At 34.7% G+C, this 13,440-nt stretch overlaps 1 pseudogene; it reads right to left on the reverse strand.

Annotated features, from left to right (window-relative positions):
• Window positions 1-11,194: 11,194 nt before the first annotated feature.
• LOC103255138 lies at window positions 11,195-11,922 on the reverse strand (annotated as a pseudogene).
• Window positions 11,923-13,440: the final 1,518 nt, after the last annotated feature.

Genomic DNA, 13,440 nt, shown 5'->3' on the forward strand with positions numbered 1-13,440 from the left:
TTTTTTCTAGAGTTTTTATAGTTTAAGTTGTGTTTATTTTAGTCAGTCACTCATTTTTATTTCATTACTCTATAAGCTGTGAGGCTCATTTTTTGCATATAAATACCCATGTGTTCAGTATAAGTTGTTGAAAAGAACATACTTTCTACATTTAATTGCTTTAACACTTTTATCAAAAATCATTTGACTTTATATTTGTGATTATAGCTTTGGTCCATTCTTTTCCCAGTACCACACTGCCTTGATTACTGCAGCTTTATAAAAACAATTTAAATTGAATGTTGTAAGTTTTCCAAATTTGTTCTTCTTTTTGAAAACTGCTTTGGTCATTCTATGTTTTTGCCTTCTGTATAAATTTTAAAATCAGTATCTCTAGCCGGGCGTGGTAGCGCGCGCCTGTAGTTCCAGCTACTTGGAAGGCTGAAGCGGAAGGATCGCCAGAGCCCAGCAGGTCGAGGCTGCAGTGGCCGGGAGCAGTCACTGGCACTCCAGTCTGGGTGACAGAGTGAGACTCCAACTCAAAAAAAAAAATCAGTTTCTCAATTTTTACAAAATTTCTGAGAATTTGATTGGAACTGCTCTATGTATCTATCCATCGGTTTAAGAAGAATTGAGACTTTAAGACTTTCAATCCCTGAACACAGTATAGTATAGCTCTCAAATTTCTCATATCTTTATTTTTTTATTAGCAAAATTTTCAGTGTACAGATATTTCCCCTATTCTATTTGCTTTATTTTTGAGTATTTCATCTCTTTAGTGCTATTGTAAATGTGGTTTCTAATATTTTACTTCAGTTTCTAATATTTCATTGCTAGACTATAAAAATAAGTGATTTTTATACACTGAATCATGCAAACTTGCTAAACATATTAATTAGCTCTAGTTGATTTTTTGAAGATGCAGAACTTTTTTAGATAATCACATTGTGTATAAACAAATAAAATTATATTCCTTCATTTCCAATCTACATGTTTTTATTTTCTTGCCTTATTGAATAAGCTAAGACTTATAGTATGGTGTTGAATACAAATGGTAAAAGCAGATATCCTTGTCTTGTTTCCAGTCTTAGAGGCATAAAATTCAGTCTTTCACCATTAACTATACATGCCCCATTCAAACCATAGTTTGTTGAAAGTTTTTATCATGAATTGGGTGTTGGATTTTGTCAATGCCATTTCTGTGTTCTGTGATCATATAGTCTGTCTTTTTTAGTGTATTAATAGCGTGGATTATATTGATTTTTGAATGTTAATTAATCTTGTATTCCTGTAATAAATCACTCAATTAAGATATATTCTGCTTTTATATGTTGTTGAAGTTGATTTGCTAAAGTCTTCTTTACCATTTTGTATCTATAATCATGAAGGCAATTGGTCAGTAGTTTTTTCTTCTTTGGTATCAAAGTAATTCTGACATCCTAAAATAGGTTAGAAAGTGTCCCCTCCTCTTTAGTTTTTCAGAAGAGCTTATGTAGGCATAGCATTGTTTCTTTTTTAAATGTTTGGCAAAAGCCATCCGGGCCTGGAATTTTCTTTGTTGGAAGGTTTTTAACTCAATTTATTCACTAGAAACATGGTTAAAAGGGTTAGCTATTTCTTCTTTGGTGAGGTAGCTTGTGTCTTTCAAGGAAGCTCTCCATTCCAACAAAGTGGTTAAATTTATTGGCATAAAATTGTTCATAATATTCCTTTGTTTTATTTTTATTATCTGTAGGTTCTCTTATTTCTGAGATCTGTGATTTATGTCTTCTCTCTTTTTTCCTAATCAATCTGGTTAGAGGTTTATCAATTGTATTGATTTTTTCATAATCTGCTTTTATTTTATTGATTTTTCTCTGTTACTTTGCTAATCTCTGTTTTATTAATTTCTGTTTTCTTTATTATTTCCTTTTTTCTTACTTTTGGCTTAATTTACTTTTCTTTTTCTAACTGTTCAAGGTAGAAGCTGAGGCTATGAGTTGAGATGCTTCTTTATTCCTAATATAAGAACTTATTACTATAAATTTCCCTGTAATCATTGCTTTATCTATATCCCAAAAATTTTGACATGTTGGGTTTTCATTATCATTCAATTCAAAATACTTTTTAATTTTCTTTTTTATCTTCTTTGGGCCATAGATATTCAAATGTGTGTTTATTCATTTTTTTAAATGTTTGGGCAATTAAAAGATGACCTTCTGTTATTGATATATAATTTAATTCCATTGTAGTTAAAGAACATAATTTGAAGAATTTGAATTACTGTCAACTTACCAAAACTTGTTTTATGGCCAAGAAAATGGTTAATATTCTTTGTGTACTTAGAAAGAGGACATGTTCTGCAGAAGTAGGTAGCATGTTCTATAAATGTCAATTAGGTTAAGTTGGTTGACAACTATGTTCAAGTCTATATTTTAATTATCTATTTGAGAAAATAATGTTGCAACTTCCAATTCTACTTATTGAATTGTCTATTTCTTATTTCAGATCCATAGGTTTTTGTTTCGTGTATTTTAAAGCTCTATTATTAGTCCTATAAATTTTGGGGATATTTATGCCCCTCTTGATCAATTGACCTTGATGCCATTATTGAATAACCATCATAGCCAGGCTCGGTGGCTCAGCCTGTAATCCCGCGCCTTTGGGAGGCTGAGGTGAGTGGATTGCCTGAGCCCGTGGGTTCGAGACCCACTTGGGCAGCAAGACCTCATCTCTACAATAAATAAATAAAAAAAAAAAATCAGCCGGGCGTGGTAGCGCATGCCTGTAATTCCGGCTACTTGGAAGGCTGAGGCGGAAGGATCACTGGAGCCCAGCAGGTCAAGGCTGCGGTGGCCGGGAGCGGCCACTGCATTCCAGTCTGGGCGACAGAGTGAGACTCCAACTCAAAAAATAATAATAATAATAACCATCATTATTCTTGGTAAAATTTATTTTCTCTGAAATCTTCTTCAACTGGCAGTAACAGAGTCACTCTTTTTTATTAGTAAGCATGGTATATTTCTTCGTCATTTTACTTTTGTTCAAAGTAGCATAGATATATATAGGTAGCATATAACTAAGTCTTGCTTTCTTGTCCAGTCTTACAATCTCTCCCTCTAATTTTACTGCTTAAATCATTTACACTTAACATGATTATTGATGTGGCTGGGTTTAAATCTACCATCTTGCCATTTGTTTTCTATTTATCCCATTGATACTTTGCCTTTATGCCACTCATTCTTTTATGCCTTCCTTTGGATTGAGTACATTTTTATGATTCTGTCATACCTCTTTGGATGACTTATTGACTATACTTACTTTTTAGTGATGGGTTTAGTCTTTATAATATACATCTTTAACATAACAAATCTAACTTTAAGTAAATGTGCTGTATGTAAACCTACCAACACTATATTTTCATTTTTTCTCTCTCAGTCTTTTTGCCATTATTGTTTCACATTTTACTTGTACATTTGTTATAAACACCATAATACACTGGGTTTGGATTTTTTTATTGTTGCTGTTTTTTGTTTGTTTGTTTTTCTTGAAGAGCAAACTATCTTTTAAAATTACTTATAAATTTAAATGTTTGTTTTACAATTACCCACATATTTGCCATCTCTGGTGTTCTTCATTTCTTCACATATCATTTTCGTCTTTCTAAAGGGATCATTTTCACATTTCTTGTACTATAGGTCACCTAGTGATGAATTCATTCAAGTTTTGTATGAAATAGTTTATATTTCCCTTGGTTTTTTGAGTGATTTTTCTTAAGGATATAGGATTCTTGGTAGATTTTTATTTTTAGTATAATAATGGTGTTCCTCTCATGTCTTCTGGCTTGCCTTGTTTCCAGTGAGAATTCTGCTGTCATTATCATTATTCAACCATATATATTGTATTTCTCTTACTCTAACTGCTTTTAATTTTTTTCTTTATCATTTTTTTTAAGCAATTTGATTATGATGTGCCTTGACCTAGTTTTCTTCATACTTTGTGTGCTTGGTGAGTTTCTTGAAGTTGTACATCTGTAGTTTTTACCCAATCTGGAAAATTTGGGTCATATCTTCAAAAACATGTTCAGTCCGCCCATCTCTCCTCTTCTTTGGACACTCCAACTATATGTACATAGACTTCATGTAGTAGTTTTTCGGTTCACTGATGCTGTTCTTTTTTTTTGGTCTTTTTCTTCTGTTTTTTGATAGTTTATATTGCTACATCTTTTTTTTTTTGAGTTGGAATCTCACTCCATCACCCAGGCTAGAGTGCAGTAGCATGCTCATGGCCACCCCAGCATCGACCTGCTGGCCTCGGGCGAGCCTTCTGCCTCAGTCTTCCAAATAGCCAGAACTACAGGCACGCACTACCATGCCCAGCTAATTTTTTGATTTATTGTAGAGATGAGGCCTTGCCAAGTTGCCCAGGCTGTTCTCGAACCTATGGGCTCAGGCAACTCCCTCATTCAGCTTCCCAGAGGGCTGGAATTACAAGCTTGAGCCACCGCGCCCAGCCATATTGTTACATCTTTAAGTTTCATAGTATTGCTATCTTCTACGGTGTCCAATCTGCTGTTAAATTCATCAAGTATACTTTTCAATGCAAACTCTATATTTTTTGCAAATTATTACAGAGTTATGGGGTACAAGTGAGAATTTGCTACATAAGTAGGCTGCATGCAGGTGAAGTTTGGGCTTCTAGGTGGCCATCACTCCCCCAATAGTGGACCAGGTACCCTTTGTATTATCACATGCCCCACTGCCCCCTGCTTCCCTCCTCAGCAGTGCCAGTGATGGCCAATCCCACCCTTGTGCTAATGTGATTGATGTTCAAAACCCACTTATGATTGAAAACATACAGTATCCAGTTCTTTGTTTCTGCAAACATCGCATTTTTCATCCCTAGAAATATGCTTCAGATCTTTTTTTGTTCATATATTTCTCCCAACGTATCATTTTTTGCTGTGACATTCTTGAACACATGGAACACAGTTAAAATAACTAAATTAATGTCCTTGTCTACTAATGTTATCATTTGAAATATTTCTAGGATGGTTTAAATTTATAGATTTTTCCTCTCTTTATGAGTAGTATATTTTTTTCTTTACATACCTGGTAATTTTTCAGTAGACACCAGAGTCACTGAATTTTATTTTTAGGGGCACTGTACATGACTGTACTTCTTTAAATATTTTTGGCTTTTTTCTAGGACCTGGGTAAATTATTTGAAAACATTTGGTCCTTTAATAGTTGCTGTTAAGCTCTGTCATATAAGCCTAGAGCACCATTTAGTCTAGAGCTTATTTTCCACATTAGTGAGGCAAAACCTTTTCACTCATTCTACATATGCCCTATATTTTAAAGGTTTTTCCACTTTTGTAAGCGGTGGGAAAACAAATTGTTCTTGATCTAGTGTGACTACCAGATATTCTGTTTGCTCTTTCTGCATTGTTCTTTCTCTCAGCTTCATGTGGTTTCCTCACACATATGCACTGATCAGCACTCATCTGAAAACTGTGAAGGAGTGGGAGGACAGTCATCTGAAAACTGTGAGGGAGTGAGAGGATAGACCTTCAGTAGAAGAAACATTCAGTTTTGGTTTTGTTTTGGTTTTTTTGCCTCACATATACCAGACTTGGGACTAAAGAAGCTGACATCCTGAGAACACCATCAGAAACAAAACGAAACCCCAAATAAAATTCAGCATTCTTTAACCAGAAGATTTTTTTTTAAGCTGAGGTAATTTCTCTAATTTAGACAAATACTTCAGAAAAAAATCTGTGATCCTCCATTCCCACTGATGCCAACAAAGGCCAAGTGTAGAGCCTATGCTCCTAATTTCACCAGGCTGTAATGAGGTGCTGTAAAGCACCATCTCCTGCTCCCTGTCAAGGTAGTATCACAGAATGACAAGTAGGGAGCTGGGCCTTTCATCCCTGTTGAGTGGTAACAAGCCCTTCCCCCACCACATCAATGGAGACCACTTGATGATCCTGGAATTCCAGTCCCACTGGCCAGATATAAGGTATCACACCAACTAGAAGAGAAACGCAGTGGAGTGTCCTAACTTTCTTTTTTTTTTTTTTTTTTTTTTTTTTTTTGAGTTGGAGTCTCACTCTGTCGCCCAGACTGGAGTGCAGTGGCCGCTCCCGGCCACCGCAGCCTTGACCTGCTGGGCTCCGGCGATCCTTCCGCCTCAACCTTCCAAGTAGCTGGAACTACAGGCGTGTGCTACCACGCCCGGCTGATTTTTTGATTTATTGTAGAGATGAGGTCTCGCTGCCCAGGCGGGTTTCGAACTTTCAATACTGAGAGTGGTAACAAGATCATCATATGGTGCCAAAAAAAGTCACATGGGGAGCAGTAACTAGGCATCCTACCACTCCAAGCCACAATGTATCAATGAAAGCCTAGTAAAGAAGAGAAACTCCCACACCACCAGGCAATAAGAAGAGATCATCCCCTCCCCCACAGCTGTCAACAGAGGCAGAATGGGGAACCTGGTATTTTACCTGAGGTACCCCCTTCACCTTCCAGAGTAGCATCAAAAGCCAGCTAAAACAGAAGTTTTAAATAAGATCCAGAATCTCACATCATAATATCCATAATGTATAGTTTTCAACTTTTTAAATAATTCATCATGTAAAGCAACAGCAAAATTCTAACCTAAATGTAAAAAGATAATCAACAGACATCAACACCAAAATGACAAAGATGTTAGAATAATATGACAAAGAATTTAAAGCAGTTACCTATAAAATGTTTCAAGAAACAATCATAAATAAGCTTGAAACAAGTGAAAGAATGAAATTCTCAACAAAAATTATGAAGATATAGCCAAATAGAAATCTTAAAGCTAAAAAATAAAGTAGCCAAAATAAAAAAGTTCATGAATAGGTTTAACAGCAGAATGAGAACACAGAAGAATGAGTCTGTAAGCTTGAAAATACAACAAATAAAATTACCCAATCTGAACAAGGGAGAGAATATTATTTTATAAGGAAAAAAATAAAAAGAACTGTGCCTCAGGAATCCGTGAAATAATAACAAAAGTTCTAAAATTTGTGTCATCAGAATCCTGGAAGGAAAGGAGAAAGACATAGGTTTAAAAAGTACTTGAGGAAATAATGGCTGAAAATGTGCCAAACTTGGCCAAAACCAAAAGCTTACAGTTCAAAAACTTGAGTAAATCCCAAACAAGATATACCCAAAGAATGCACACTAAGACTCATAGTCAAACATCTGAAAACTAAAGAAAAAGAAAAATATTAAAAATAATAAATGAGCTTTGACATCATATTTATACAAGAAATACAAATCAGATGCTAGTGGATTTGTCATCAGAACCCACAGTGGCCAGAAGAAAGTGGCATAACATTTCTAAAGTAGTAAAAGAAAAGAAATGTCAGCCCAAAATTCTATATCCAGTGAAAAATTAAAATAATCTTTAGGATTAAATTTGGAAATAAAGACATTCTCAAATGAAGAAAAACAAAGAGAATTTGTTACTAACAAACTTATTCTAAAAGAATGGTTAAAGGAAGTTCTCTAAACAGAAAGAAAATGTAATAGAAAAAAATCTTAGAGCATTAGGAAGGAAAGAAGAGTAACATAAAGAGTAAAAATATGGATAAATACAACAACATATTTTATGTCTCTTGATTATCCTAAATTATATTTGATAGTTGAAGCAAAAATTATAAAGCAGTCTAATGTGGTTCTAAGTGTAAGTAGAAGAAATTCTTAATACTATTACATTTTAAAGGGGGGGAGGATGAACGGGTATAGAAGGAGGTAAGGTTTCTATACTTCACTCAGCTGGTAAAGTTTTGACACCAGCTGACTATGATGAATCATGCATATGTAATTTAATAGCTATAGCACCATCAAAAGAGCTATTATGAAGAGGTACATTCAAATAACTATAGATAAATCAAAGTGGAATTCTAAAAAAATCTTCAAATCACCCACAGAAAGTCAGAAAAAAAGAAAACTAATAAATCAAAAACAGAGAAAACAAACAAAAAACAAAATATTAAATGACAGTGTTAAACCCCATCATATCAATCATAACATAAATGTAAATGGCATAATACACCCATTTAAAGAGAGACAAAAGGCAGAGTGGGTTTTAAAAATCACTCAGGTAGGCCGGGCACAGTGGCTTGTGCCAATAATCCCAGCACTTTGGGAGGCCAAGGTGAGTGAACTGCCTGAGCCCGCGAATTTGAGACCAGCCCGGGCAACTTGGCGAGATCCTTTCTCTACAATAAATAAAAAATCAGCCAGGTGTGGTAGCGTGCACCTGTAGTTCCAGCTACTAGGAAGGCTAAGGTGGAAGGATCACCTGAGACCAGCTGGTCGAGGCTGCGGTGGCCATGAGCATGCCACTGAACACCAGCCTGAGCAACAGAGTGAGACTTCAACTCAAAACACAATAAAATAAAATAACTCAACTATATGCTGTCAGCAAGAAACTTACTTCAAACATAATGATGTAGGGAAGCTAGAAAAAAGACATATCATGAAATCATTAACCTAAAGAAAGCAGGAGATACTTATATTAATATTAAAGTAGACATCAGAATAAAAATTTACTAGAGACACAGGGGGACATTATATCAAGATCAAAATGATCGATCCACTGAAAGGACATGGCAATCTGAAATATGTACATACCAAATCAAAAATCTGCATAAGATGTAAAGCAAATATTGATGGAATTGAAAGGAGAAATTGGGAAACTCACAATTATAGTTGGAGACTTCAACATGTCTATCTCAAAAATTGATAGAACAATGAGACAGAAAATCAATAAATATTAAGGAAACTCAACAGCACTAGTAAGCAATCAGATCTAACTTGTGTTTATACAACACTCCACTCAACTCCATAAACTGGTCAAGTGTCCACGGAATAAATGCCAAAATGCACCATTTCCTGGGCCATTAAACAACTCAACAAATTTAAGAAAATTTAAATCATACAAAGTGTGTTTTATGACCACAATAGAATCAATAATAGAAAGAAAACGGGGAAATCTCTAAACACTGGAAACTAAACAACATGCTTCCAAATAACCCATGAGTCAAAGAAGAAGTCTTAAGGAAAATTTTTTAAGTATATTGAAATGAATGAAAATGAAAAAAAAATCAAAATCTGAGAGATGTAGCTAAATCAGTACTGAGAGGTAAATTTAGAACTAAACTTAACACATTAGAAAAGAATAAAAAGTTTTAAGTCAATAATTGAAGCTCTAACCTAAATTACCTAGTAAAAGAACAGTAAAATAAACCCAAATCAAGCCAGTAAAAACAATTTTTAATTAATAAACAAAACATGCTTCCTTATTTAAAAATAATAATATTAAAAGTAGAAATCATAAAATTAAATGCAGAAAAAAACTGAAATAATAAATGAAGCAAAGAGTTGGGTCTTTAAAATGATTAATAAAACTGACAAACCTGTAACAATGCTGACAAAAAAAGAGAAATCAAAAATTACCAACATTAGAAATGAAATCAAGGACATCACTAGAGATCCTGCAAACCCTGAAAAAAATAATAAGTAAATACTTCAAACAAATCTAAACACAAAAATCTGACAACTTAGATTAAATAAATTTCTCAAAAAACACAAACTACCACAGTGAAATGGATAAGTAGAATAGCTCTGTAACTGTTAAGGTAATTGAAAGTTAGGTAGTTTTGTAATTAAAAATCTCCCAAAACAGAAATCTCCAGGCCCAGACAATTTCACTGACAAGTTCTAACAAACAATAGAGAATTAGTACCAATTCTATACAATCTCGTCTATAAAACTGAAGAGGAGGGAACGCCTTCATTTTATGAACTAGTGTTACTCTGATAACTAAAACAAGAGAAAGAGCACAAAAATAAAAATTATGGAAGAATATTCCTCCTGAAAATAGACATGAAACATTAACAATATATTTGCAAATACAATTTAGCCTTATATTTTTAAAATATCACATCATGACCAAGTAGCGTTTATTCCAAAAACACAAGGCTAGTTCAACATTAGAAAATCAATCTAATAATCCAACATATTAATAGGCTAAAGAAGAAAAATTACATGATCATATCAATAAATACATAAAATTGTTTGACAAAATTCAATACTTATTTCTTGATAACTCTCTGCAAACTAGAAATAAAGGGGAACTTCGTCAAATCGATAAAGAGTTTCTTCAAAACAAATTCTACAACTAGCATTATACTAATATACTTATGGTGTAGATTGAAGACTTTTCCATCAAATATTAAAACAAGACAAGGATCTGCACTCTACCACTCTCATTAAACATAAGAGATGTTCTAGCAGTACAATAAATAAGGCAATTAAAGAAAATAAAAGATGTATAGATTCTAATAAAACCATTTCTATTTGCAGATGACATATTGATTGTCTACATTAAAAAGTTCAAGTCATCAGTGATCCATCTTAACATCACCGATGGTACTCCCATCATATATTATGCTTTACTCATGTGATTCAATAATAAGTATAAACCATCAGTTAGCATGTATTCTAGTTCTGACTCCCCACACAAATGTTTAACTCAAGCTTTTAGAAGTAACTTCCAGTCTGTATGGAATACAGAGATAGAGGAACAAACTAAGATAAGTGATGCCAATATGAAACAATCAGATAAGTCCAAATTGTGAAATATTTTGTAAGTCAAGTAAGTATCCCAGTCTCCCAAAAGTTGGTGCCGTGAATGAGCCTCAAATGAGAACTCAGGGGACAGAACAACCAAATGCAGTTCATGGGTCTGGATTGGACACTGGTGAAGAAAAGCCAGCACTAAGTACAATTTGGAGGCCAATGGCGAAATGAAAACATAAACTGAGGATTAGATTAATTGTTATTTTATTAACTTATTAAATATGATAAAGCTGTTCAGGCTATGTAGGAAAATGTTCTTTGTAAATTATATACACTGAAGCAAAATAGAATTTCCTACAAAAGACCTTAAAAATCAAAATTTAAAAACCTCTTCACTTTTTACTAAATTTTTCCTTTTGTATGACAAGGTGGGAAGAATGCACCACTAAACTGAGTAGACAGCAAGAAGAGAGGAGAACAAATTTGAGGAGGACAAACTCCAACGCTGAACTTCTGGTTAATTTCTTTCTTTTTTTTTTTTTCTTTTTTTTTTTTTTACTTTCACTACAAAATAATTTATTACAACACAAATCATCAGCACAAGCCTCCTATGTACAAGCACACAGCACTACTGATTGCCTTTTTATCTCCCTTGCCTTGCAGACCTCTCCTACCAAATCTTCCAGGTGTTGGATCTCCTTTGCCAGGAGATCTCTTTCAGAGCTTTGTTCTTCTTTTCCAGCTCTTGGCACTTGCTCTGCCCTTTTCTCCTGGTAGTACCTAGTGACTGCTGTCTTGTTTTGCTGTATTTTTTTCAGCTTCTTATTCATTTTCTCACCCTTTACTTTTGCTGCTACTACCTTTTCTCCAGGAGGGTCACAAGGTTTGAGACTGGCAGAGTCACACAGAACATCTGAAGATGGCAGGCTCCTATTTAGAGTGCCCCTAGAGTTAGAGGGGCTATGTTGGGAAAAGCCCAGGTAGAACTCAGGGCTCATACAGATGCCACTGTCAATGTCTGAGGGGTGTCTTCCTCCTTTATGGGTCAAGGGGTCAGGGTAATGTACACAGTAGAATCTGGCTTCCTATCTCCTTCAAAGACATCCACTTCACTGCCCAGCTCAAAACTAAAGGAATGCTCTGGAGTAGAGGACAGGACCCATGAGAAGAGAGGAAGAGGTTGCAGGAAAATGAAGGGGGCAACCTGCTCTGTTTCTGTTAAACATTCTGGGAGATGACCAACCAGGTTCACTGACTGGGGGCAGTCCTTATTAGTCTCCTGGACTGTCGGCGGAGCGGGGGAGAGGGCAAAGAGATCACACATGTCATCTAACATGTCTGGCCAATTTCATACTCTTGTAGGTTAGGGTCAAGAGCATGCCTTGACTACTGATAACTGATCTATAAAAAATACACTCAGAGAAGAAGAAACTGAAACACTAAAATTGAAGTCAATAGGAATTCTATGTTTGAGACACCAGTATACAATCTGTGGCAATCTGTAAAGAGTTAAATTTTCATAAAGTTGCAGATGTTACAGTTTCATTGAACCATTAGTGATTCACCACAATATTTGCAGAAAAGAGAAGAAATAGATAATCACAGAAACTGGAAAAAAGAGGTATAAAAATACTACAAAACTTTGCCACCAAAAGGCAACAAAAATATAATATGTTTGTGATGGGGAAGGATAAGGGAATTGGTGAATTATTGGTCTGTTTTTGGCTTGTTATAAAATATTCAATAAGCTGTGGCTCCATTTCCCCACTTATAAAAATGGAGAACACTTCTATGATGGTGAAGAGTTGTGGTCTCTGGTAGTAGCTGTATAACAACATTCAAAACCTACAGAGGTCAAATGATATCTGCCTTTTTTTGACCATGATAGAATTCTGGAATCCTTAATGGACTATGTTTTTGTCAGAAATAGCAGATAAAACTTCATTATCTCCAATCTATGATACAAATAATATATAATATCCAAACTTGATGGAAAGTCCATAAATAGGACCTGCTCCAATTTATGGAACTCTAAGTATAATCTTACTAAGATATGGAGACAAAGGTCTCATAGAAATGTTAGAGATTAAGTAGGATGTGCTATTTTTTTAAAAAGGGCAAAGTTCACCACTATAACAGATCATCAGTCCCATTTAAAGGTATCCATCATTATAATACCAGAAAGCACTTTGATATAGCTTCTATACAAAATGGTGATATGCAAAAGGCCTATATATTTAAAAATTGAAAACTGACTACTAGGTTCTAAATTTTCTCATTTACCTTCTTAGATGCCATATAGAGCAAAAGGGAGGAGTTAAAACAAACAAACCAGCAAACAAAAACAAACTACATATTTAGTGGAGCTAGAAGATATTGTTAAACACCAAATTACTCCTAACCGTGGCTATATCAACAGACAGCTGACCAAGAATAGGGAGCTAGGACTGACAGTGTAGCTGAGAAGAATGGAGAAAGCTGAATGACTAGAAGTTTTCAGGGCTCAGCAATCACTATGGAATGTTCAATTTTGAGAAAACAGAATCCTATCTATCACTTAAGCAGCAATTATGATAAGAAGTTATGACACTGAAGAGTTAAAAAAAAAAAAACAGAGAACAAAAGACATGTAGAGTGGGCAGCAGCCTCAGATGTTGCAAATACCAGACAATACCAACAGAAATAGGATTTCTGAGCAGAAATGAATCACATTGGAAGGCATGATCTACTTCCTTGCTTTCCGATGTGCTGATCTAATGATAGGGGTTTAGACAGTAAAGAAAACATTACAACACTATGGCATCATATTTTTTAAATGTCCAACACTGAAACAACAAAAGAGACAGTCTTGAAA

Source organism: Carlito syrichta, unplaced genomic scaffold (genome assembly GCF_000164805.1).
Source record: "Carlito syrichta isolate Samal-C Ts95f unplaced genomic scaffold, Tarsius_syrichta-2.0.1 Scaffold287866, whole genome shotgun sequence".
NCBI classification, from domain to species: Eukaryota; Metazoa; Chordata; class Mammalia; order Primates; family Tarsiidae; genus Carlito; species Carlito syrichta.